This window comes from Chamaea fasciata, unplaced genomic scaffold (genome assembly GCF_029207755.1).
Source record: "Chamaea fasciata isolate MVZ Bird 193981 ecotype frontalis unplaced genomic scaffold, bChaFas1.0.hap1 SCAF_27, whole genome shotgun sequence".
In the NCBI taxonomy this organism is placed as follows: Eukaryota; Metazoa; Chordata; class Aves; order Passeriformes; family Sylviidae; genus Chamaea; species Chamaea fasciata.
The window spans coordinates 6,093,597-6,117,287 of NW_027094112.1; the positions used below are offsets into that span (position 1 = coordinate 6,093,597).

General features: G+C 63.2%; 1 long non-coding RNA gene across 3 annotated transcripts; it reads left to right on the forward strand.

Moving 5' to 3' along the window:
- The first annotated feature begins 1,219 nt into the window (after positions 1-1,219).
- On the forward strand, positions 1,220-6,809 carry LOC136301794 (uncharacterized). 3 transcript variants are annotated; one of them, XR_010723940.1, is made up of 9 exons: positions 1,220-1,437; positions 2,042-2,087; positions 4,537-4,598; positions 4,677-4,718; positions 4,809-4,948; positions 5,057-5,135; positions 5,213-5,318; positions 6,215-6,363; positions 6,572-6,809. It is a non-coding gene; the product is annotated as an uncharacterized lncRNA (long non-coding RNA). The 3 variants fall into 3 exon arrangements; XR_010723939.1 differs by having other exon boundaries at positions 5,213-5,263; XR_010723941.1 differs by having other exon boundaries at positions 5,061-5,135; positions 5,213-5,263.
- Positions 6,810-23,691: the final 16,882 nt, after the last annotated feature.

Genomic DNA, 23,691 nt, shown 5'->3' on the forward strand with positions numbered 1-23,691 from the left:
GCGGGCGATGGTCCCGCCCCCAAGCCGGGACGTGCTCGGGGCGGAGCCGGGGCGGGCTCGGGGCGGAGCCGGGGCGGGCTCGGGGCGGAGCCGGGGCGGGCTCGTGGCGGATCAGGGGCGGAGCCGGGGCAGGCTCGGGGCGGAGCCGGGGCGGGCTCGGGGCGGAGCAGGGGCGGAGCCGGGGCGGGCTCGGGGCGGAGCAGGGGCGGAGCCGGGGCGGAGCCGGGGCGGGCTCGGGGCGGGGCCGGGGCGGAGCCGGGGCTCTGTGAGGCGGGGCCCGGAGGCAGCCGGGGCCGGGCAGTACCGGGGGCGCGGCTTCAGGGGCGCGGGGCGGGTCCCAAGTGCACGGCGCCGGGACCCCACCGGGGCGTTCCTCACCGAGCCCATAGAGCAGCAGCTACTTCCGCCACCCTTTTGAATCCCCGCGATTGGCGGGCTCGCTGAGGCATCGGCAGTGCTGATTGGACAGCGGGCCCCGGGAACCGCCCCCGCCCCCCGGCCCGCGCTGAGGGCCCGGGGCCTCCGCCCTCAGACCGGCTCCGGCTCCAACCCGGCCCGGGCTCTGCTCCGGTCCCCCCGGCCCGCCCTGAGGGCCCGGGGGCTCTGCCCCGAGACCGGCCTTGCCCCTCCCCGCCTCGCCCTGTAGTAGATTTCTGTTTGGTTTGTGGGAAGAAACAGGTGTGAGAAGTGAGATTTGTGCTGGAGAGGTGCTGCTGGGAAGAAAGGATGGAGTAAATCTGCTCCGAGGATGTGCGATGAAGAATTCAGGGTCAGAGGTGGGCAGTATTTATAAACTGTCTCCATATTTCCCTGTATCTCTGGGTGTTTGGATTTAGCCTGGGATTGTCAGCTAAGTTATAAACAAGCCAACCCGGCTACTGAACTCCCAATGAACGTTTGGAACACTTGCACAGAAAGACAAGGTAGTGATGATTCCAAAGGAGAAAATGTAAATGAAGGGTAACGATTGCTGGGAAATTTCCTTAGGAATTGTGAACCTCACACAAACGGAATTTAGGAGGTGGAATCCCAGTTTCAGCCTTGGGCACGTGCAGGAGAAGAGGGATCCTTATTCACAGCAAGGAAAGCCCGGTGCCCCAGCGTGTCAGTGCACACAGTGCAATGTCCAGGAAATGAGCAGCAGGGACTGGCAGCAGCTGCAGGTGAGAGCTGTCACAGGCTGATTGAGGGGACAGAGCAGCCCCAGGTGAGAGCTGTCACACTGATGAGGGGACAGAGCAGCCCCAGGTGAGAGCTGTCACACTGATGAGGGGACAGAGCAGCCCCAGGTGAGAGCTGTCACACTGATGAGGGGACAGGTGGAAGCTGTAAAGGATAACGAGGGGGCGGGTCCTGCCAGCACTGCTTTAAGAGGGGAGCCCGAGCTCAGTTTGGCACGGAGCTGCGGGAGGAGAGGGGTTTATGCTGGGCTCCCAGGTGAGGCTCATGGAAGGATGGTGAGTTCATCTCACAGGGGCTGGGGGAGGCCTTGGGCGTGGAACATTACTTCAGGAGGTGCTGTGGGACAAACCTTTGTGCCGAGCAGCAGCAGCACAAAAGGTTGAAATAAGTTTTGGTTTGGCATGTAGTGATGGGATTGGCGTCTATGGTGTGCTAGTGTTGTCTAAAGCTTTAAACTTTAATGTTTATTTTTAAAGTTTTAAGTTAATGAATTAATATAGGTTGCAAGACATGGGCTTTTTCCTTTTTATTTGGCTAGCGGGAGGTCTTTAACTTTGGGGGGGCTCTGAGTATATGTTCTGGAGTATTATTGAGGGGATTGGACGTGGGGTTGTTTTTATTATATTCAGTAGTTTGACTGGGGGTGATAAGAGTTGGCTTTTTTTGCTGGAATTTTTTTGGGGTTGTCTGTTTGAAAATTTATGTATTTATGCAGTTAAGTGTGGTGGTGTTTCTGGTGTAACTCTTCAGCATATGTTATTGTTTGTGTGTTTGAGGTGGTCCACTTGTCTTACGCCCTGACCGATTGGCCAACAGATCTGCTGAGATCATACATCGATGTTTGTTTTATTTCTTGTAGCCGAATAAGAGACAGCAGCCCGGTGACAGCAGGAAATTCCCAGAGGGTGAGGCGGCCTTCTGTGGCACCCGACATGGATTCTCATCCCCAGACGTCCAAGAGATAAGTGGAGGGTTCAGAGCCACAGAGGGGATGAAAGTGGAGTGCTGGGTCAGGACTTGTCAGGAGGGGTTTTTGAGTCAGGTTTGGAGATAGGGATGTCCAAGATGTGCCAATTGAGAGTACAGGTGTACCAGCCCGACCCAAACCCGAAGGAGTACCCCTAAAGACATGCCCGTTTCCCTGAGTGCGGGTACAGGCAGGAGCCCTTATGCAGGACAATGCCAGAAGGCCTGGCTGCGAGGTGTAGGGCTCTAAAGAAGTTGGGTTTAGAAGGGGGGAGGTGTAGCCACACACACAGAGGCTGAGATAAAGGACTCAAGGACTAGAGGACACACGGTGAAAACCAGGGGAGCAGGCTAGGATACAAGTCAGAGTACAGGTGTAGCGGCCCTCACAGCACTGCTACCAGCACACTTCCCCTGAGAGCAGGTGCAGGCAGCAGCCCTAGTGCAGGAACACACCAGAAGCTCTGACCTGTGCAGACACTGTCAGGCTAGGGCCAGGCAGGAAGCGATAGTGGGGAGCAGGATCCAGCAGGGCTGGGGATAACGGGGGTTTCCCGCCCCACCCACCCTGGGATTCCCTGTCTCTCCGCAGCCGGTGGAAGTGCTCCTGATTTCCCTCTCGAGGCGGCGGTTGGTAAGGCTTCGTGCCTTTTGCCACCGCAAAGAGTTTGGCTCTGTCAGCCTCTGCCCTGTCTCAGGGCCACGTTTCTTAGGGTAGGCAGGGAACAACTGTGGATGTACCTGTCCTGCGTGCGGGACAGCTCTTGGGACCCTAACGGTGCAGAGCGTCCCCGGCTGCAAGGTCTAGGGCTCTGAAGAAGCAGCGTTCAGAAGGGGGGAGGTTACAGTGATACACACAGAGGCTGAGGTAAAGGACTGAAGGACTAGAGAACACACAGTGAAAATCAGGGGTACAGCCTAGGATACAAGTCAGAGTACAGGTATCCCGGTCCTCACAGTGCTGCTTCCAACACTGTTTCCCTGAGAGCAGGTGCCGGCAGCAATCCTAATGGCAAGGCAATGCCAGAAGTCCTGAGAGGTGCAGGCAGTAACCCTAAGCTAGGGCCAGGCAGGAAGTGACAGTGGTGGGGCCGAGTCCGCAGGGTTGAGGTTCACCGGGGATGTCCACCCTGCGTTCCTGTCCTGCTCTAACCGGGGATGCTCACAGCCCTAATGGAGGCCATGGTGGGTGGGCTCAGTGCCAGTAATGCCTCAAAGGCTTTGGCGCTGCGAGCGTCAGCCTCCGAGCTCAGCTGAAGCACACACGGGGCCCGAGGACCCGGTCCTGCTTAAGAGACGGTGAGTAGCAGAGCTGCTGGTTTTTGGCTGATGTGCAGCTAAGATTATGCTTTGATATTTGGTTTTCTTTATTGTAGCTGACTAGGAGACAGCAGCCCAGTGACAGGAGGAATTTCCCAGAGGCATAGGTGGCCTTCTTTGGGACCCAGCGTGGATTCACCTCCCCAGACATCTGAGAGATAAGTGGAGGGCTCGGAACTAGGGAGGGGATGAAAGCGGGGTGCCAGGGCAGGGGTCAGCGGGAGGGATTTTTTGAGTCGGGCTTGGAGATGAAGGGGTGCAAGACGTGACCCCTTAGACTAGACAAAGGGAAAGTCTCATTTTGGATCACAGTGCTGAGGTGTGCAGAGCAGAGCAGTCCCAGGGTGTGTTGTGTGTGTTGTGCACTCTGTGTCTTTTGGGCGTCTTGTGTTTCCTGTCTTTTCCCTTAGCCCTTTGAGGGGCCTGTCAAAACTTCTCATATCGGTCTTAGCATTTCTGATCTTTCTGTTCCTGGGCCAGGTGCTTTTGACTTTGGTTCTCAGATAGTCATCAGAATCCATCTCTTTTCAGCATCATCCAGTCCGATGCCTTTTCAGGTCTTGTTCTGCGCTGTATTGACAGCCGTGCACCGCCCTGATCCATTCCGGCGGGTTAGGTCTTGTGAGAATGCAAAGACAGGTAGAAAATTCTGACCGTAGGATTCTCGGGCATCCATCTCTGCCTTTCTTGGGATAAATCATCCCGATGGCATCTTGTTCCTGCAGGGTTCTCTGAGCCTGGCCAGCTCACTTTCCATCTTACCTCGGTCATCTCATTCCGAGTTCTCTGGACCCTCAGGGTCATTCTTCTTGCCAGAGTTTTCTGTCCCTGTTGTGTCCCCTCGTTTGTCCTGTGCTGTGTCACGGGTGTTGGTGTGTGTTTGGCCCGGAGCTGCTCTGCCTTGATGCTCAGTCTGGGTGTAGGGGTAATAGGACGAGTCCCGAGGACGTGAACTTTGTGATGTGGGGTGTGATTAGACTGTCGAGGGTATTCCTAGATTGCCACAAGATGTCTGGGGCTGTCAAGGTATCCTGCAGCACTCTGACTTTTGTCCTAAATTCGTTTCAGATGCAGAGGGATGAAATCTGTGGCAGAGCCCCCCATCCTGGGTGAGGGGCTCCCCTGAGAAGGTCAGTCCCTGTTTCTGTTTGCAGGGGAGGTGTAAATGGTGGCCGTGTTACAGCTCTGTTCTTTGTCTTTATTTTTAGGTGGTAAAGCCGGATCTCAGCAGTCAAGGTGACGTGGGCGAGGTGAGCAGTGATGGGTGGACAGGAGCAGTTGCTCTTGCTCAAGTCTCACTTTTGGGTGCAACTCTAAGCCTCCGTTATTGTGTGTTTTAGGGAGTCCACTCGCAGGAGGCCGAGCTCCCCTCTCACCAACCGGACGACAGACCCGGGTCACCTCACCCGTGAGCCCTCCGGGAGCATTCCAGGAGTCTGTGATGGAGCCTTGATCTTCTCCTTGTGAAGGCCCCATCCAGGTAGGCTTGGATAACGGGCGAGGAGTTGAGGTGAGTCAGGGAGGAGAAGGAGGGAGGGTCCCCTCAAGTTCCAGCGCTGCCACGTCACCTTGTCTGCTCTTTACCCAGGCAGACCCTGCGACGCCGGCGTTGGCCTCTGAGCGCAGCTGAAGCACGGGGCCGAGGACACAGGCAAGCTTAGGAGACAGTGAGTAGCAGAATTGCTGGTTTCTGGCTCATGTGCTGCTAAGAGCACACGGTCATGTTTGGTTCTCTTTATTGTAGCTGACAAGGAGACAGCAGCCTGGTTACAGCAGGAATTTCCCCGAGAGAGAGGTGGCCTTCTTTGGGACCCGGCATGGATCCACCTCCCCAGACATCTGAGAGATAAGTGGAGAGCTCAGATCCATAGAGGGGATGAAAGAAGAGTGTGGGGTCACTGGGAGGGATTTTTTGAGTCAGGTTTGAAGACAGGGATGTCTAAGCTGTGACCCCTTAGGTTACATCCAGGGAGAGTCTCATTTTGGATCACAGTGCCAAGGTGTGCAGGGCAGAGCAGTCCCAGGGTGTGTTGTGTCTGTTGTGCACTCTGTGTCATGGGTGTCTTGTGTTTCCTGTCTTTTCCCTTAGCCCTTCAGGGGCCTATCAAAACTCCTGGCATCAGTCTTAGCATTTCTGATCTCTGTGTTCCTGGGCTAGGTGCTTTTGACTTTGGTGCTCGAACACTCATAAGAATCCATCTCTTTTCAGCATCATCCAGTCCGATGCCTTTTCAGGTCTTGTTCTGAGCTGTACTGACAGCCGTGCACCGCCCTGATCCATTCCGGCGGGTTAGGTCTTGTGAGAATGCAAAGACAGGTAGAAAATTCTGACCGTAGGATTCTCGGGCATCCATCTCTGCCTTTCTTGGGATAAGTCATCCCGATGGCATCTTGTTCCTGCAGGGTTCTCTGAGCCTGGCCAGCTCACTTTCCATTTTACCTCGGTCATCTCATTCCGAGTTCTCTGGACCCTCAGGGTCATTCTTCTTGCCAGAGTTTTCTGTCCCTGTTGTGTCCCCTCGTTTGTCCTGTGCTGTGTCACGGGTGTTGGTGTGTGTTTGGCCGGGAGCTGCTCTGCCTTGATGCTCAGTCTGGGTGTAGGGGTAATAGGACAAGTCCCGGGGACTTTAATTTTTTGGCGTGGGGTGTAGTAGGGCTGTCGAGGGTATTCCTAGATTGCCACAAGATGTCTGGGGCTGTCAAGGTGTCCTGCAGCACTCTGACTGTTGTCCTAACTTTGTTTCAGATGCAGAGGGATGAAATCCCTGTCAGAGCGACCCATTCCTGGTGAGGTGGATCTGCCGAGAAGATCAGTCGCTGTTCAAGATGAGAGTCACACATTTCACATTTATTGGCACTCCAGTGCAGGCCACCTGCATTTACAGCTTCAAACAAGTGAGTCCCTTGGTAACCCCTGGGCAGCAGCTGGAGCCTGCTCCGGGCTGGGCTGCGGGAGCAAACACTTGTGGCTGACACAGCTCCACACTGGGGGTACTTGGGAAAACACCTGCCTTGTCCTGGATTTTTTTTTTGAGCATTTCAGTCTGCCTGGACCAAGGCCATCCTGTTTGAGACTTTATTCCTGTTGCTTTTCCTCTTGCAGGTCGTTGGCGAAAAGGAGAGAGCCAGTAGGAAGTGAAGCCGTTGGAAGGCCTTATCCCAGTCCAAGGTTCCCACTGTTCTGACTCCTGGATAATTGCCTGACCATAATCAGAGACTGTCTGTTTGATTTCCTGCCTTTTCCAATAAATCCTTGCTTTCAGCTGGAGTGGATTCCTGGTGTCATCCTCCTCCTTGTCCATGGCTTTGTAAATAAAATTCCTGACTTTTGCCGAGTCCAATTTTGTTATTGTAGGAAGTGTGGTGCTTTTGTTCCACTGAAACTTCCCATCTCTGCTGAGAGTTTCAGATGTCCAATACAAGTAAGATTCGAGTTTCTTTGCATTGTTACTCCCACAAAACACAGATCATTCTTGGATAGGAGTAGCTGGACCTGTTGAATTCCCACTTCCCTTTAAAATTAGAGCAGAGGAAGCAGATTTTAATTTGTTGTTCCATGAACTTCCACCAACTTGATGACTGTTCCAAAAGTTTTCAATGTTTGAAATTCCTGAGCTTGTTTTCCAGGCAAGCTGGGATTAAGATGTTATTTCTTCCTTTTATTTGATGTTTTTTCTCTCTCTGATTCTAGTAAGAGAATATATTTTTTTTTTTTTTTTCCAGTTTTCCATCCTAATTGGAGTTTTTGTACCTTGTAGGGCACATTTACAAGGAAATTTACCAAATTCATGTTGGTAAAGCAGGAGCTATTCAGCACCATGCTGCCACTTTTTTCCTTTCAACCCCCTAACAGGTCTCATTCTACCCATGCACAGTATTACCAGCAATAACTTGGTGTCGAGTTGTATTTCAGAGGTAGCAATAAAACAAAGTTGACATTTTATTTTGTGCCTCTCTGAACCTCTTTGTTTATTAACAAAGAACTCCAAAACAAAGCAAACAGAAAAACAAAAACCAAAACAAAAGCCGCTACAAACACTGCCCCCCAAGAAAAAACAATGACAGAGAAAACATGCCAACATTATTAAATAAAAATTAAATCTTTACCCCTTAGAAAACGAGGCTAATTTAATTTTAATTCATTGTGGTTCTGATGTGTTAGGTAAATGAATTCATGTAGTTTAAAAAAATAAACAAATCAACACAAATATAAAAAATAAATACAAAAATAGAAAAATATAAGTAACAAAAATAGAAATATAAAATACAGGTTTAAGGGGTGAGAAAATCTCTAGAAAAGCTAAAGCTTTTACAGTATCCCCTAAATAGGTGGTACTCTCTTAACTGCTGCAGAGCGTTGAAACAAGCCTAGAGAAGCTTCAGTGTGCACCAAAAGCAGCTGCTGCTATAGGAAACCGGTGTTGTTTTAAGACCTCCCCCTCCCAAGTTCCTTGCACTTTGTGTTCACAGAGAAGTCACACGAGTCCTGATATATTTTTCCTTTCTTCAAGGATGATGACAACAAGAAAAGTCAACTCTTTAATTTTTGCTTATCCCTAGCAAGCAAAGCCCGGTGCCCCAGTGTGTCGGTGCAAACAGTGAAATGTCTGCAGCAAGTTCCCTCTGCCCCGCCCTCACCCTCGGGCTGGCAGCAGCTGCAGGCGTGAGCTGTTAGGATAACGAGGGGACAGAGCAGCCGCAGGCGTGAGCTGTAAAGGATAATGAGGGGCAGGTGGCTCCTGCCCGAGCTGCTTACGCGGGGAGCCTCAGCTCACTCTAGCGTGGAGCTGCCGGAGGGAGCAGCTTCTGCGAGGCTCTCTGGAGTGTCTTACGGGATGATGGCGAGCTCGTCTTACAGAGTTTGGGGGAACCCTCGGATATGGAGTATTGCTTCAGGAGATGCCGAGGGACAAACCTTTGTGCCGGGCAGCAGGAGCAGGTGAGCCGGTGTGCATTTGTACGGGGGACTTTTCTCCTTTTCCCTTTCAAGTTTGTCTTCCCAATCCTTCCCTGGCGTCCCAAAGAAAAAAAAAAAAAAAGGGGGTTCTGAGGACAAAACAGTTTAAATTGAAGAAAGAAATTCCATTTATTGTCTGTGTTCAAACTGGGGGAATCCCCCTTTGCCTGGGATTTTGATAAATAGTGGTACTTATATGCAGTACTTTTATTAATTTATTACTTATATGCTGCTTTTATTTAATATTGCATTCATTGGTGGTAAATAGGGTTTTATTTTTTGGTATTATTTATTGCCTGTACTTTGAATTTTGAGCAAAGGTAAATGTATGGATGGGTTTGTTTGTATTTGAGTGTCAAATTTGTATTTCTCCCTGGGGGTACCCTGACTGTGCTTGGGGTGCCCTGGCTGTCCCCAACGTGTCCCTGGGGGTGCCCTGGCTGTCCCCTAGGTGTCCCTGGTGGTGCCTTATCTGTCCCTGGGGGTGCCCTGGATGTCCCCGAGGTGTCCCTGGGGGTGCCCTGGCGGTCCCCTAGATGTCCTTGGTGGTGCCCTGGCTGTCCCCTAGGTGTCCCTGGGGGTTCCCAGGCTGTCCCTTAGGTGTCCCTGGGGCTGCCCTGGCTGTCCCCTTCGTGTCCCTGGGGTGCCCTGGGGGTGCCCTGGCTGTCCCTGAGGTGCCCAGGGGGTGCCCTGGCTGTGCCCTTCGTGTCTTGGGGGTGCCCTGGCTGTCCCTAGGAGTTCCCTGGAGGTCCCCTAGGTGTCCCTGGGTGTGCCCGGGGTGTCTCTGGGGTGCCCTGGCTCTCCCCGAGGTGTCCCTGGGGATGCCCTGGGTGTCCCTGGGGTTCCCTGGCTGTCCCCTAGGTGTCCCTAAGTGTCCCTGGGGGTGCCCTGGGTGTCCCTGGGGGTGCCCTGTGTGTCCCTGGGGTTCCCTGGCTGTCCCGTACGTGTCCCTGGGGGTGCCCTGGAGGTCCCTGGGGTTCCCTGGCTGTCCCCTAGGTGTCCCTGGGGGTGCCCTGGGTGTCCCTGGAGTGCCCTGGCTGTCCCCTAAATGTCCCTGGGGGTGCCCTGGCATTCCCCTCGGTGTCCCTGGGGGTGCCCTGCGTGTCCCTGGGGGTGCACAGGGTGTCACTGGGGTTCCCTGGCTGTCCCGTAGGTGTCCCTGGGGGTGCCCTGGGTGTCCCCTAGGTGTCTCTGGGGGTGCCCTGGGTGTTCCTGGAGTGCCCTGGCTGTCCCCTAAATGTCCCTGCGGGTGCCCTGTCTGTCCCCTAGGTGTCCCTGGGGGTGCCCTGGGTGTCCCTGGGGGGGCCCTGGCTGTCCCCAAGGTGTCCCTGGGGGTGCCCTGCCTGTCCTCTCGGTGTCCCTGGGGGTGCCCTGGCTGTGCCCTCGGTGTCCCTGAGGGGGCCCTGGCTGTGCCCTCGGTGTCCCTGGGGGTGCCCTGGCTGTCCCTAGGGTGCCCTGGCTGTCCCCTAGGTGTCCCTGGGGGTTCCCTGCGTGTCCCCTAGGTGTCCTTGGGGGTGCCCTTGCTGTCCCTAGGGTGCCGTGGCTGTGCCCTCGGTGTCCCTGGGGGTGCCCTGGCTGTCCCTAGGGTGCCCTGGCTGTCCCCTAGGTGTCCCTGGGGGTGCCCTGGGTGTCCCTGGGGATGCCCTGGCTGTCCCCTAGGTGTCCCTGGGGGTGCCCTGGTTGTCCCTGGGGGTGCCCTGGCTGTCCCCTAGGTGTCCCTGGGGGTGCCCTGGGTGTCCCTGGAGTGCCCTGGCTGTCCCCTAAATGTCCCTGGGGGTGCCCTGGCTGTCCCCTAGGTGTCCCTGGGGGTGCCCTGGGTGTCCCTGGGGTGCCCTGGCTGTCCCCTAGGTGTCCCTGGGGGGGCCCTGGCTGTCCCCTAGGTGTCCCTGGGGGTGCCCTGGGTGTCCCTGGGGTTGCTCTGGAGGTCCCCTAGATGTCCCTGGGGGTGCCCTGGCTGTCCCTGGGGTGCCCTGGCTGTCCCCAAGGTGTCCCTGGGGGTGCCCTGCCTGTCCTCTCGGTGTCCCTGGGGCTGCCCTGGATCTCCCTGGGGGTGCTTTGCGTGTCCCTGGGGTGCCCTGGCTGTCCCCTAGGTGTCCCTGGGGGGGCCCTGGCTGTCCCCTAGGTGTCCCTGGAGCTGCCCTGTGTGTCCCTGGGGTGCCCTGGGGGTGCCCTGGCTGACCCTGGAGTGCCCTGGCTGTCCCCTAGGTATCCCTGGGGGGGGCCCTGGCTGTCCCCTAGGTGTCCCTGGGGGCGCCCTGGCTGTCCCTGGAGTGCCCTGGCTGTCCCCTCGGTGTCCCTGGGGGTGCCCTGACTTTCCTTGGGGTGCCCAGGGGGTGCCCTGGCTGTCCCCAAGGTTTCCCTGGGGGCGCCTAGGGTGTCCCTGGGAGTGCCGTGGCTGTCCCCTAGGTGTCCCTGGGGGTGCCCTGGCTGTCCCCTTCGTGTCTTGGGGGTGCCCTGGCAGTCCCTAGGGTGCCCTGGCTGTCCCCTACGTGTCCCTGGGGGTGCCCAGTGTGTCCCTGGGGGTGCCCTGGCTGTCCCCTAGGTGTCCCTGGGGGTGCCCTGGCTGTCCCCTTGGTGTCCCTGGGGGTGCCCTGGCTGTCCTTGGGGTGCTCGGGCTGTCCCCTTGGTGTCCCTGTGGATGCCCTGGCTGTCCCCTAGCTGTCCCTGGGGGTGCCCTGGCTGTCCCTGGGGTGCCCTGGGGGTGCCCTGACTGTTTTCTAGGTGTCCCTGGGGGTGCCCTGGCTGTTCCCTAGGTGTCCCTGGGGGTGCCCTGGGTGTCCCTGGGGTGCCCTGGCTGTCCCTGGAGTGCCCTGGCTGTCCCCTAGGTGTCCCTGGGGGTGCCCTGGCGTCCCTCGGGGTGCCCTGGATGTCCCCTAGGTGTCCGTGGGGGTACCCTGGGTGTCCCTGGGGGTGCCCTGGCTGTCCCCTAGGTGTCCGTGGGGGTACCCTGGGCGTCCCTGGGGTGCCCTGGCTGTCCCCTAGGTGTCCCTGGGGGTGCCCTGGCTGTCCCCTTGGTGTCCCTGGGGTGCCCTGGCTGTCCCCTAGGTGTCCCTGGGGGTGCCCTGGCTGTCCTTGGGGTGCTCTGCCTGTCCCCTGGGTGTCCCTGGGGTTCCCTGGCTGTCCCCTAGGTGTTCCTGGGGGTGCCCTGGGCGTCCCTGGGGGTGCCCAGGGTGTCCCTGGGGTTCCCTGGCTGTCCCCTAGGCGGCCCTGGGGGTGCCCTGGGTGTCCCTGGAGTGCCCTGGCTGTCCCCTAGGTGTCCCTGGGGGTGCCCAGGCAGTCCTTGGGGTGCTCTGGCTGTCCCCTAGGTGTCCCTGGGGGTGCCCAGGCAGTCTTTAGGGTGCCCTGCCTGTCCCCTAGGTGTCCCTGGGGGTGCCCTGGCTGTCCTCTAGGTGTCCCTGGGGGTGCCCTGGCTGTCCTTTAGGTGTCCCTGGGGGTCCCCTTGGTGTCCCTGGGTGTGCCCAGGGTGTCCCTTAGGTGTCCCTGGGGTTCCCTGGCTGTCCCGTAGGTGTCCCTGGGGGTGCCCTGGCTGTCCCTGGGCTGCCCTGGCTGTCCCCTTGGTGTCCCTAGGGTGCCCTGTCTTTGCCCTTGGTGTCCCTAGGGGTGCCCTGGCTGTCCCCTAAATGTCCCTGGGGGTGCCCTGGCTGTTTTTAGGGTGCCCTGGCTGTCCCCTAGGTGTCCCTGGGGGTGCCCTGCCTGTCCCTTAGGTGTCGTTGGGGGTGCCCTGGGTGTCCCTGGGGGTGCCCTGGCTGTCCCCTAGGTGTCCCTGGGGTTGCCCAGGGTGTCTGTGGGGTGCCCTGGCTGTCCCCTTCGTGTCCCTGGGGGTACCCTGGCTGTCCCCTTGGTGTCCCTGGGGTGCCCTGGCTGTCCCCTAGGTGTCCCTGGGGGTGCCCTGGCTGTCCCCTAGCTGTCCCTGGGGGTGCCCTGGCTGTCCCTGGGGTGCCATGGCTGTCTTCTACGTGTCCCTGGGGGTGCCCTGGGTGTCCCTGGGGTGCCCTGGCTGTCCCCTAGGTGTCCCTGGGGGTGACCTGGCTGTCCCCTAGGTGTCGTTGGGGGTGCCCTGGGTGTCCCTGCGGGTGCCCTGCCTGTCCCCTAGGTGTCCCTGGGGGTGCCCTGGGTGTCCCTGGGGTGCCCTGGCTGTCCCCTTCGTGTCCCTGGGGGTGCCCTGGGTGTCCCTGGGGGTGCCCTGGCTCTCCCCTTCGTGTCTTCGGGGTGCCCTAGCTGTCCCTAGGGTGCCCTGGCTGTCCCCTAGGTGTCTCTGGGGATGCCCTGGGCGTCCCTGGGGGTGCCCTGGCTGTTCCCTTGGTGTCCCTGGGGTGCCCTGGCGGTCCCCTAGGTGTCCCTTGGGGTGCCCTGCCTGTCCCCTAGGTGTCCCAGGGGGTGCCCTGCCTGTCCCCTAGGTGTCCATGGGGGTGCCCTGGGTGTCTCTGGGGGTGCCCTGGCTGTCCCATCAGTGTCACTGGGGGTGCCATGCCTGTCCCCTTGGTGTCCCTGGGGGTGTCCTGGGTGTCCCTGGAGTGCCCTGGCTGACCCCTTAATGTTCCTGGGGGTGTCCTGGCTGTCCCCTAGGTGTCCCTGGGGGTGTCCTGCCTTCCCCTAGGTGTCCCTGGGGGTGCCCTAGGTGTCCCTGGGGGTTCCCTGGGTGTCCCTGTGGTGCCCTGGCTGTCCCCAAGGTGTCCCTGTGGGTGCCCAGAGTGTCCCTGCGAATGCCCTGGCTGTCCCCTAGGGGTCTCTGGGGTTGCCCTGGCTGTCCCGTCAGTGTCCCTGGGGGTGCCCTGCCTGTCCCCTAGGTGTCCCTGGGGGTGCCCTGCCTGTCCCCTAGGTGTCCCTGGGGGTGCCCTGGGTGTCCCTGGGGGTGCCCTGGCTGTCCCCTTGGTGTCCCTGGGGGTGCCCTGGGTGTCCCTGGGGGTGCCCTGGCTGTCCCCTTGGTGTCCCTGGGGGTGCCCAGGGTGTCCCTGGGGGTGCCCAGAGTGTCCCTTAGGTGTCCCTGGGGGTGCCCTGGCTGACCCCTAGGTGTCCCTGGGGGTCCCCTTGGTGTCCCTGGGGGTGCCCAGAGTGTCCCTTAGGTGTCCCTGGGGGTGCCCTGGCTGCCCCTGGGGTGCCCTGGCTGTCCCCTAGGTGTCCCTGGGGGTCCCCTTGGTGTCCCTGGGGGTGCCCAGAGTGTCCCTTAGGTGTCCCTGGGGGTGCCCTGGCTGTCCCTGGGGTGCTCTGGATGTCCCCTTGGTGACCCTGGGGGTGCCCTGGCTGTCCCCTTGGTGTCCCTGAGGGTACACTGGCTGTCCCTAGGGTGCCCTGGCTGTGCCCTAGGTGTCCCTGGGGGTGCCCTGGCTGTCCCTAGGGTGCCCTGGCTGTCCCCTAGGTGTCCCTGGGGGTGCCCTGGCTGTCCCCTAGGTGTCGTGGGGGGTGCCCTGGGTGTCCCTGCGGGTGACCTGCCTGTCCCCTAGGTGTCCCTGGGGGTGCCCTGGGTGTCCCTGGGGGTGCCCTGGCTGTCCCCTAGGTGTCCCTGGGAATGCCTGGGTGTCCCTGGAGTGCCCTGGCTGTCCCCTAAATGTCCCTGGGGGTGCCCTGGGTGTCCCTGGGCGTGCCCTGGAGGTCCCCTAGGTGTCCCTGGGGGTGCCCTGGCTGTTTTTAGGGTGCCCTGGCTGTCCCCTAGGTGTCCCTGGGGGTGCCCTAGGTGTCCCTGGGGGTGCCCTGGGTGTCCCTGGAGTGCCCAGTCTGTCCCCTAGGTGTCCCTGGGGGTGCCCTGCCTGTCCCCTAGGTGTCCCTGGTGGTGCCCTGGCTGTCCTCTAGGTGTCCCTGGGGGTGCCCTGGGTGTCCCTGGGGGTGCCCTGGCTGTACCCTCGGTGTCCCTGAGGGTGCCCTGGCTGTCCCTAGGGTGCCCTGGCTGTGCCCTTGGTGTCCCTCGGAGTGCCCTGGCTGTCCCTAGGGTGCCCTGGCTGTCCCCTTGGTGTCCCTGGGGGTCCCCTTGGTGTCCCTGGGGGTGCACAGGGTTTCCCTTAGGTGTCCCTGGGGGTGCCCTGGCTGTCCCCTCGGTGTCCCTGAGGGTGCCCTGGCTGTCTCTAGGGTGCCCTGGCTGTGCCCTAGGTGTCCCTGGGGGTGCCCTGGGTGTCCCTGGGGATGCCCTGGCTGTTCCCTAGGTGTCCCTAAGGGTGCCCTGGCTGTCCCTAGGTGTACCTGGGGGTGCCCTTGGTGTTCCTGGGGGTGCCCTGGCTGTCTCTGGAGTGCCCTGGCTGTCCCCTAGGTGTCCCTGGGGGTGCCCTGGGTGTCCCTGGGCTGCCCTGGCTGTCCCCAAGGTGTCCCTTTGGGTGCCCAGAGTGTCCCTAGGAGTGCCCTGGCTGTCCCCTAGGTGTCCCTGGGGGTGCCCTGGCTGTGCCCTGGGTGTCCCTGGGGGTGCCCTGGCTGTCTTTAGGGTGCCCTGGCTGTCCCCTAGGTGTCCCTGGGGGTGCCCTGGGTGTCCTTGGGGGTGCCCTGCCTGTCCCCTAGGTGTCCCTGGGCGTGCCCTGGGTGTCCCTGGGGTGCCCTGGCTGTCCCCTTCCTGTCCCTGGGGGTGCCCTGGGTGTCCCTGGGGGTGCCCTGGCTGTGCCCTTGGTGTCCCTGGGGGTGCCCTGGCTGTCCCTCGGGTGCCCTGGCTGTCCCCTAGGTGTCCCTGGGGGTGCCCTGGGTGTCCCTGGGGTGCCCTGGCTGTCCCCAAGGTGTCCCTGTGGGTGCCCAGAGTGTCCCTGGGAGTGCCCTGGCTGTCCCTTAGGGGTCTCTGGGGGTGCCATGGCTGTCCCCTAGGTGTCCCTGGGGGGGCCCTGGCTGTCCCCTAGGTGTCCCTGGGGGTGCCCTGCCTCTCCCCTAGGTGTCCCTGGGGTTGCCCTGGGTGTCCCTGGGGGTGCCCTGGCTGTCCGCTTGGTGTCCCTGGGGGTGCCCTGGTGTCCCTGGGGGTGCCCTGGCTGTCCCCTACGTGTCCCTGGGGGTGCCCTGGCTTTCCCTGGAGTGCCCTGGCTGTCCCCTAGGTGTCCCTGGGGTTGCCCTGGCTGTCCCCTTGGTGTCCCTGGGGGTTCCCTGGGTGTCCCTGGGAGTGCCCTGGCTGTCCCCTTGGTGTCCCTGGGGTGCCCTGGCTGTCCCCTAGGTGTCCCTGGGGGTGCCCTGGCTGTCCTTGGGGTGCTCTGGCTGTCCCCTTGGTGTCCCTGGGGGTGCCCTGGGTGTCCCTGGGGTGCCCTGGGGGCGCCCTGCCTGTCCCCTAGGTGTCCCTGGGGGTACCCTGCCTGTCCCCTAGGTGTCCCTGGGGGTGCCCTGGCTGTCCCCTAGGTGTCCCTGGGGGTGCCCTGGGTGTCCCTGGAGTGCCCTGGCTGTCCCCTAAATGTCCCTGGGGGTGCCCTGGCTGTCCCCTTGGTGTCCCTGGCGGTGTCCTGCCTTCCCCTAGGTGTCCCTGTGTGTGCCCTGGCTGTCCCCTTGGTGTCCCTGGGGGTTCCCTGGGTGTCCCTGGGAGTGCCCTGGCTGTCCCCTTGGTGTCCCTGGGGTGCCCTGGCTGTCCCCTAGGTGTCCCTGGGGGTGCCCTGGCTGTCCTTGGGGTGCTCTGGCTGTCCCCTTGGTGTCCCTGGGGGTACCCTGGGTGTCCCTGGGGTGCCCTGGGGGTGCCCTGCCTGTCCCCTAGGTGTCCCTGGGGGTACCCTGCCTTTCCCCTAGGTGTCCCTGAGTAAGCCCTGGCTGTCCCCTAGGTGTCCCTGGGGGTGCCCTGGGTGTCCCTGGAGTGCCCTGGCTGTCCCCTAAATGTCCCTGGGGGTGCCCTGGCTGTCCCCTTGGTGTCCCTGGGGGTGTCCTGCCTTCCCCTAGGTGTCCCTGGGGGTGCCCTGGCTGTCCCCTAGGTGTCCCTGGGGGTGCCCTGGCTGTCCCCTTGGTGTCCCTGGGGTGCCCTGGCTGTCCCCTTGGTGTCCCTGGGGGTGCCCTGGGTGTCCCCTAGGTGTCCCTGGGGGTGTCCTGCCTTCCCCTAGGTGTCCCTGGGGGTGCCCTGGCTGTCTTTAAAGTGCCCTGGCTGTCCCCTAGGTGTCCCTGGGGGTGCCCTGCCTGTCCCCTAGGTGTCCCTGGGGGTGCCCTGGGTGTCCCTAGGGTGCCCTGGCTGTCCCGTCGGTGTCCCTGGGGGTGCTCAGGGTGTCCCTGGGAGTGCCCTGGCTGTCCCCTAGGTGTCCCTGGGGTTGCCCTGGGTGTCCCTGGGGTGCCCTGGCTGTCCCCTAGGTGTCCCTGGGGTTGCCCAGGGTGTCTCTGGGGTGCCCTTGCTGTCCCATAGGTGTCCCTTGGGGTGCCCTGGGTGTCCCTGAGGGTGCCCTGGCTGTCCCTAGGGATCCCTGGCTGTGCCCTTGGTGTCCCAGGGTGTGACCTGGCTGTCCCTAGGGTGCCCTGGCTGTCCCCTAGGTGTCCCTGGGGGTGCCCTGGTGTCCCTCGGGGTGCCCTGGCTGTCCCCTAGGTGTCCCTGGGGGTGCCCTGACTGTCCCTGGAGTACCCTGGCTGTCCCCTAGGTGTCCCTGGGGGTGCCCTGGCTGTCCCCTTGGTGTCCCTGGGGTGCCCTGGCTGTCCCCTAGGTGTCCCTGGGGGTGCCCTGGGTGTCCCTGGAGTGCCCTGGCTGTCCCCTAAATGTCCCTGGGGGTGCCCTGGCTGTCCCCTCGGTGTCCCTGGGGGTGCCCTGGCTGTCCCCTAGGTGTCCCTGGGGGTGCCCTGCCTGTCCCTGGGGGTGCCCTGGCTGTCCCCTAGGTGTCCTTGGGGGGGCCCTGGCTGTCCCCTAGGTGTCCCTGGGGGTGTCCTGCCTGTCCCCTTGGTGTCCCTGGGGGTGTCCTGGGTGTCCCTGGAGTGCCCTGGCTGACCCCTAAATGTCCCTGGGGGTGCCCTGGCTGTCCCCTAGGTGTCCCTGGGGGTGTCTTGCCTTCCCCTAGGTGTCCCTGGGCGTGCCCTAGGTGTCCCTGGGGGTGCCCTGGGTGTCCCTGGGGGTGCCCTGGCTGTCCCCTTGGTGTCCCTGGGGGTGCCCAGGGTGTCCCTGGGGTTCCCTGGCTGTCCCGTACGTGTCCCTGGGGTTCCCTGGAGGTCCCCTAGGTGTCCCTGGGGGTGCCCTCGCTGTCCCTGGGGTGCCCTGGCTATCCCCTAGGTGTCCCTGGGGGTCCCCTTGGTGTCCCTGGGGGTGCCCAGAGTGTCCCTTAGGTGTCCCTGGGGGTGCCCTGGCTGTCCCTAGGGTGCCCTGGCTGTGCCCTAGGTGTCCCTGGGGGTGACCTGGCTGTCCCCTAGGTGTCGTTGGGGGTGCCCTGGGTGTCCCTGGGGGTGCCCTGGCTGTCCCCTAGGTGTCCCTGGGGGTGCCCTGGGTGTCCCTGGGGTGCCCTGGCTGTCCCCTAGGTGTCCCTGGGGGTGCCCTGGATGTCCCTGAGGTGCCCTGGCTGTCCCCAAGGTGTCCCTGTGGGTGCCCAGAGTGTCCCTGGGAGTGCCCTGGCTGTCCCCTAGGGGTCTCTGGGGGTGCCCTGGCTGTCCCGTCAGTGTCCCTGGCGTGCCCTGGCTGTCCCCTAAATGTCCCTGGGGGTGCCCTGGCTGTCCCCTAGGTGGCCCTGGGGGTGCCCTGGCTGTCCCTGGGGTGCCCTGCCTGTCCCCAAGGTGTCCCTGGGGGTGCCCTGCCAGTCCTCTCGGTGTCCCTGGGGGTGCCCTGGCTGTGCCCTCGGTGTCTCTGGGGGTGCCCTGGCTGTCCCCTAGGTGTCCCTGTGTGTGCCTAGAGTGTCCATGGGAGTGCCCTGGCTGTCCCTGGAGTGCCCTGTCTGTCCCCTAGGTGTCCCTGGGGTGCCCTGGCTGTTCCCAGTGTGTCCCTGGGGGTGCCCTGGCTGTCCCCTAGGTGTCCCTGGGGGTGCCCTGGGTGTCCCTGGGGGTGCCCTCGCTGTCCCTGGGGTGCCCTGGCTGTCCCCTAGGTGTCCCTGGGGGTGCCCTGGGTGTCCCTGGGGTGCCCTGGCTGTCCCTAAGGTGTCCCTGGGGGTGCCCTGCCTGTCCTCTCGCTGTCCCTGGGGGTACCCTGGCTGTCCCTAGGGTGCCCTGGCTGTCCCCTAGGTGTCCCTGGGCGTGCCCTGGGTGTCCCTGGAGTGCCCTGGCTGTCACCTAAATGTCCCTGGGGGTGCCCTGGGTGTCCCTGGGGGGGCCCCTGGCTGTCCCCTAGGTGTCCCTGGGGGGGCCCTGGCTGTCCCCTAGGTGTCCCTGGGGGTGCCCTCGCTGTTCCTGGGGTGCCCTGGCTGTCCCCTAGGTGTCCCTGGGGGTGCCCTGGCTGTCCTTGGGGTGCTCTGGCTGTCCCCTTGGTGTCCCTGGGGGTGCCCTGGGTGTCCCTGGGGTGCCCTGGGGGCGCCCTGCCTGTCCCCTAGGTGTCCCTGGGGGTACCCATCCTGTCCCCTAGGTGTCCCTGGGGGTGCCCTGGCTGTCCCCTAGGTGTGCCTGGGGGTGCCCTGGGTGTCCCTGGAGTGCCCTGGCTGTCCCCTTGGTGTCCCTGGGGGTGTCCTGCCTTCCCCTAGGTGTCCCTGGGGGTGCCCTGGCTGTCCCCTAGGTGTCCCTGGGGGTGCCCTGGCTGTCCCCTAGGTGTCCCTGGGGGTGCCCAGAGTGTCCCTTAGGTGTCCCTGGGGGTGCCTTGGCTGTCCCTGGGGTGCCCTGGCTGTCCCCTAGGTGTCCCGGGGGGTCCCCTTGGTGTCCCTGGGGGTGCCCAGAGTGTCCCTTAGGTGTCCCTGGGGGTGCCCTGGCTGTCCCCTAGGTGTCGTGGGGGGTGCCCTGGGTGTCCCTGCGGGTGACCTGCCTGTCCCCTAGGTGTCCCTGGGGGTGCCCTGGGTGTCCCTGGGGGTGCCCTGGCTGTCCCCTAGGTGTCCCTGAGAATGCCTGGGTGTCCCTGGAGTGCCCTGGCTGTCCCCTAAATGTCCCTGGGGGTGCCCTGGCTGTCCCCTAGGTGTCCCTGGGGGTTCCCTGGGTGTCCCTGGGCGTGCCCTGGAGGTCCCCTAGGTGTCCCTGGGGGTGCCCTGGCTGTTTTTAGGGTGCCCTGGCTGTCCCCTAGGTGTCCCTGGGGGTGCCCTAGGTGTCCCTGGGGGTGCCCTGGGTGTCCCTGGAGTGCCCAGTCTGTCCCCTAGGTGTCCCTGGGGGTGCCCTGCCTGTCCCCTAGGTGTCCCTGGTGGTGCCCTGGCTGTCCTCTAGGTGTCCCTGGGGGTGCCCTGGGTGTCCCTGGGGGTGCCCTGGCTGTGCCCTCGGTGTCCCTGAGGGTGCCCTGTCTGTCCCTAGGGTGCCCTGGCTGTGCCCTTGGTGTCCCTCGGGGTGCCCTGGCTGTCCCTAGGGTGCCCTGGCTGTCCCCTTGGTGTCCCTGGGGGTCCCCTTGGTGTCCCTGGGGGTGCCCAGGGTTTCCCTTAGGTGTCCCTAGGGTGCCCTGGCTTTGCCCTAGGTGTCCCTGGGGCTGCCCTGGGTGTCCCTGGGGATGCCCTGGCTGTTCCCTAGGTGTCCCTAAGGGTGCCCTGGCTGTCCCTAGGTGTACCTGGGGGTGCCCTTGGTGTTCCTGGGGGTGCCCTGGCTGTCTCTGGAGTGCCCTGGCTGTCCCCTAGGTGTCCCTGGGGGTGCCCTGGGTGTCCCTGGGCTGCCCTGGCTGTCCCCAAGGTGTCCCTGTGGGTTCCCAGAGTGTCCCTAGGAGTGCCCTGGCTGTCCCCTAGGTGTCCCTGGGAGTGCCCTGGCTGTGCCCTGGGTGTCCCTGGGGGTGCCCTGGCTGTCTTTAGGGTGCCCTGGCTGTCCCCTAGGTGTCCCTGGGGGTGCCCTGGGTGTCCTTGGGGGTGCCCTGCCTGTCCCCTAGGTGTCCCTGGGCGTGCCCTGGGTGTCCCTGGGGTGCCCTGGCTGTCCCCTTCCTGTCCCTGGGGGTGCCCTGGGTGTCCCTGGGGGTGCCCTGGCTGTGCCCTTGGTGTCCCTGGGGGTGCCCTGGCTGTCCCTCGGGTGCCCTGGCTATCCCCTAGGTGTCCCTGGGGGTGCCCTCCCTGTCCCTCGGGGTGCCCTGGCTGTCCCCTAGGTGTCCCTGGGGGTGCCCTGGGTGTCCCTGGGGTGCCCTGGCTGTCCCCAAGGTGTCCCTGTGGGTGCCCAGAGTGTCCCTGGGAGTGCCCTGGCTGTCCCTTAGGGGTCTCTGGGGGTGCCCTGGCTGTCCCCTAGGTGTCCCTGGGGGGGCCCTGGCTGTCCCCTAGGTGTCCCTGGGGGTGCCCTGCCTCTCCCCTAGGTGTCCCTGGGGTTGCCCTGGGTGTCCCTGGGGGTGCCCTGGCTGTCCGCTTGGTGTCCCTGGGGGTGCCCTGGTGTCCCTGGGGGTGCCCTGGCTGTCCCCTACGTGTCCCTGGGGGTGCCCTGGCTTTCCCTGGAGTGCCCTGGCTGTCCCCTAGGTGTCCCTGGGGTTGCCCTGGCTGTCCCCTTGGTGTCCCTGGGGGTTCCCTGGGTGTCCCTGGGAGTGCCCTGGCTGTCCCCTTGGTGTCCCTGGGGTGCCCTGCCTGTCCCCTTGGTGTCCCTGGGGGAGCCCTGGCTGTCCTTGGGGTGCTCTGGCTGTCCCCTTGGTGTCCCTGGGGGTGCCCTGGGTGTCCCTGGGGTGCCCTGGGGGCGCCCTGCCTGTCCCATAGGTGTCCCTGGGGGTACCCTGCCTGTCCCCTAGGTGTCCCTGGGGGTGCCCTGGCTGTCCCCTAGGTGTCCCTGGGGGTGCCCTGGGTGTCCCTGGAGTGCCCTGGCTGTCCCCTAAATGTCCCTGGGGGTGCCCTGGCTGTCCCCTTGGTGTCCCTGGCGATGTCCTGCCTTCCCCTAGGTGTCCCTGTGTGTGCCCTGGCTGTCCCCTAGGTGTCCCTGGGGGTGCCCTGGCTGTCCCCTTGGTGTCCCTGGGGTGCCCTGGCTGTCCCCTTGGTGTCCCTGGGGGTGCCCTGGGTGTCCCCTAGGTGTCCCTGGGGGTGTCCTGCCTTCCCCTAGATGTCCCTGGGGGTGCCCTGGCTGTCCCCTTGGTGTCCCTGGGGGTTCCCTGGGTGTCCCTGGGAGTGCCCTGGCTGTCCCCTTGGTGTCCCTGGGGTGCCCTGGCTGTCCCCTAGGTGTCCCTGGGGGTGCCCTGGCTGTCCTTGGGGTGCTCTGGCTGTCCCCTTGGTGTCCCTGGGGGTACACTGGGTGTCCCTGGTGTGCCCTGGGGGTGCCCTGCCTGTCCCCTAGGTGTCCCTGGGGGTACTCTGCCTGTCCCCTAGGTGTCCCTGAGGAAGCCCTGGCTGTCCCCTAGGTGTCCCTGGGGGTGCCCTGGGTGTCCCTGGAGTGCCCTGGCTGTCCCCTAAACGTCCCTGGGGGTGCCCTGGCTGTCCCCTTGGTGTCCCTGGGGGTGTCCTGCCTTCCCCTTGGTGTCCCTGGGGGTGCCCTGGGTGTCCCCTAGGTGTCCCTGGGGGTGTCCTGCCTTCCCCTAGGTGTCCCTGGGGGTGCCCTGGCTGTCTTTAAAGTGCCCTGGCTGTCCCCTATGTGTCCCTGGGGTTGCCCAGGGTGTCTCTGGGGTGCCCTTGCTGTCCCATAGGTGTCCCTTGGGGTGCCCTGGGTGTCCCTGAGGGTGCCCTGGCTGTCCCTAGGGATCCCTGGCTGTGCCCTTGGTGTCCCAGGGTGTGACCTGGCTGTCCCTAGGGTGCCCTGGCTGTCCCCTAGGTGTCCCTGGGGGTGCCCTGGTGTCCCTCGGGGTGCCCTGGCTGTCCCCTTGGTGTCCCTGGGGGTGCCCTGACTGTCCCTGGAGTACCCTGGCTGTCCCCTAGGTGTCCCTGGGGGTGCCCTGGCTGTCCCCTTGGTGTCCCTGGGGTGTCCTGCCTGTCCCCTAGGTGACCCTGGGGGTGCCCTGTGTGTCCCTGGGGTGCCCCTGCTGTCCCCTAGGTGTCCCTGGGGGTGCCCTCGCTGTCCCTGGGGTGCCCTGACTGTCCCCTAGGTGTCCCTGGGGGTCCCCTAGGTGTCCCTGGGGGTGCCCTGGCTGTGCCCTCGGTGTCCCTGAGGGTGCCCTGGCTGTCCCTAGGGTGCCCTGGCTGTCCCTTAGGTGTCCCTGGGGGTGCCCAGGCTGTCCCTAGGGTTCCATGGCTGTCTTGTAGGTGTCCCTGGGGTGCCTTGGCTGTCCCCTTGGTGTCCCTGGGGGTGCCCTGGCTGTCCCCGGGGTGCCCTGGGGGTGCCCTGCCTGTCCTCTAGGTGTCCCTGGGGGTGCCCTGGGTGTCCTGGAGTGCCCTGGCTGTCCCCTAAATGTCCCTGGGGGTGCCCTGGCTGTCCACTAGGTGTCCCTGGGGGTGTCCTGCCTTCCCCTAAGTGTCCCTGGGGGTGCCCTGGCTTTCCCCTAGGTGTCCCTGGGGGTGCCCTGGGTGTCCCTGGAGTGCCCTGGCTGTCCCCTAGTTCTCCCTGGGGGTGCCCAGACTGTCCCTTGGAGTGCCCTGGCTGTCCCCTAGGTGTCCCTGGGGTTGCCCTGCCTATCCCCTAGGTGTCGTTGGGGGTGCCCAGAGTGTCCCTGGGAGTACCCTGGCTGTCCCCTAGGTGTCCCTGGGGGTGCCCTGGGTGTCCCTTGAGTGCCCTGGCTGTCCCCTAAATGTCCCTGGGGGTGCCCTGGCATTCCCCTCGGTGTCCCTGGGGTTCCCTGGCTGTCCCCTCGGTGTCCCCGGGGGTGCCCTGGGTCTCCCTGGGTTGCCCTGGCTGTCCCTAGGGTGCCCTGGCTGTCCCCTAAATGTCCCTGGGAGTGCCCTGGCTGTCCCGTACGTGTCCCTGGGGTTCCCTGGAGGTCCCCTAGGTGTCCCTGGGGGTGCCCTGGGTGTCCCTGGAGTGCCCTGGCGGTCCCCTAAATGTCCCTGGGGGTGCCCTGGCTGTCACCTCGGTGTCCCTGGGGGTGCCCTGGCTGTCCCCTAGGTGTCCCTGTGGGTGCCCAGAGTGTCCCTGGGAGTGCCCTGGCTGTCCCCTAGGGGTCTCTGGGGGTGCCCTGGCTGTCCCGTCAGTGTCCCTGGGGGTGCCCTTCCTGTCCCCTAGGTGTCCCTGGGGGTGCCCTGCCTGTCCCGTAGGTGTCCCTGGGGGTGCCCTGGGTGTCCCTGGGGGTGCCCTGGCTGTCCCCTTGGTGTCCCTGGGGGTGCCCTGAGTGTCCCTGGAGTGCCCTGGCTGTCCCCAAGGTGTCCCTGGGGGTGCCCTGGGTGTCTTTAAAGTGCCCTGGCTGTCCCCTAGGTGTCCCTGGGGGTGCCCTGCCTGTCCCCTAGGTGTCTCTTGGGGTGCCCTGGGTGTCCCTAGGGTGCCCTGGCTGTCCCGTCGGTGTCCCT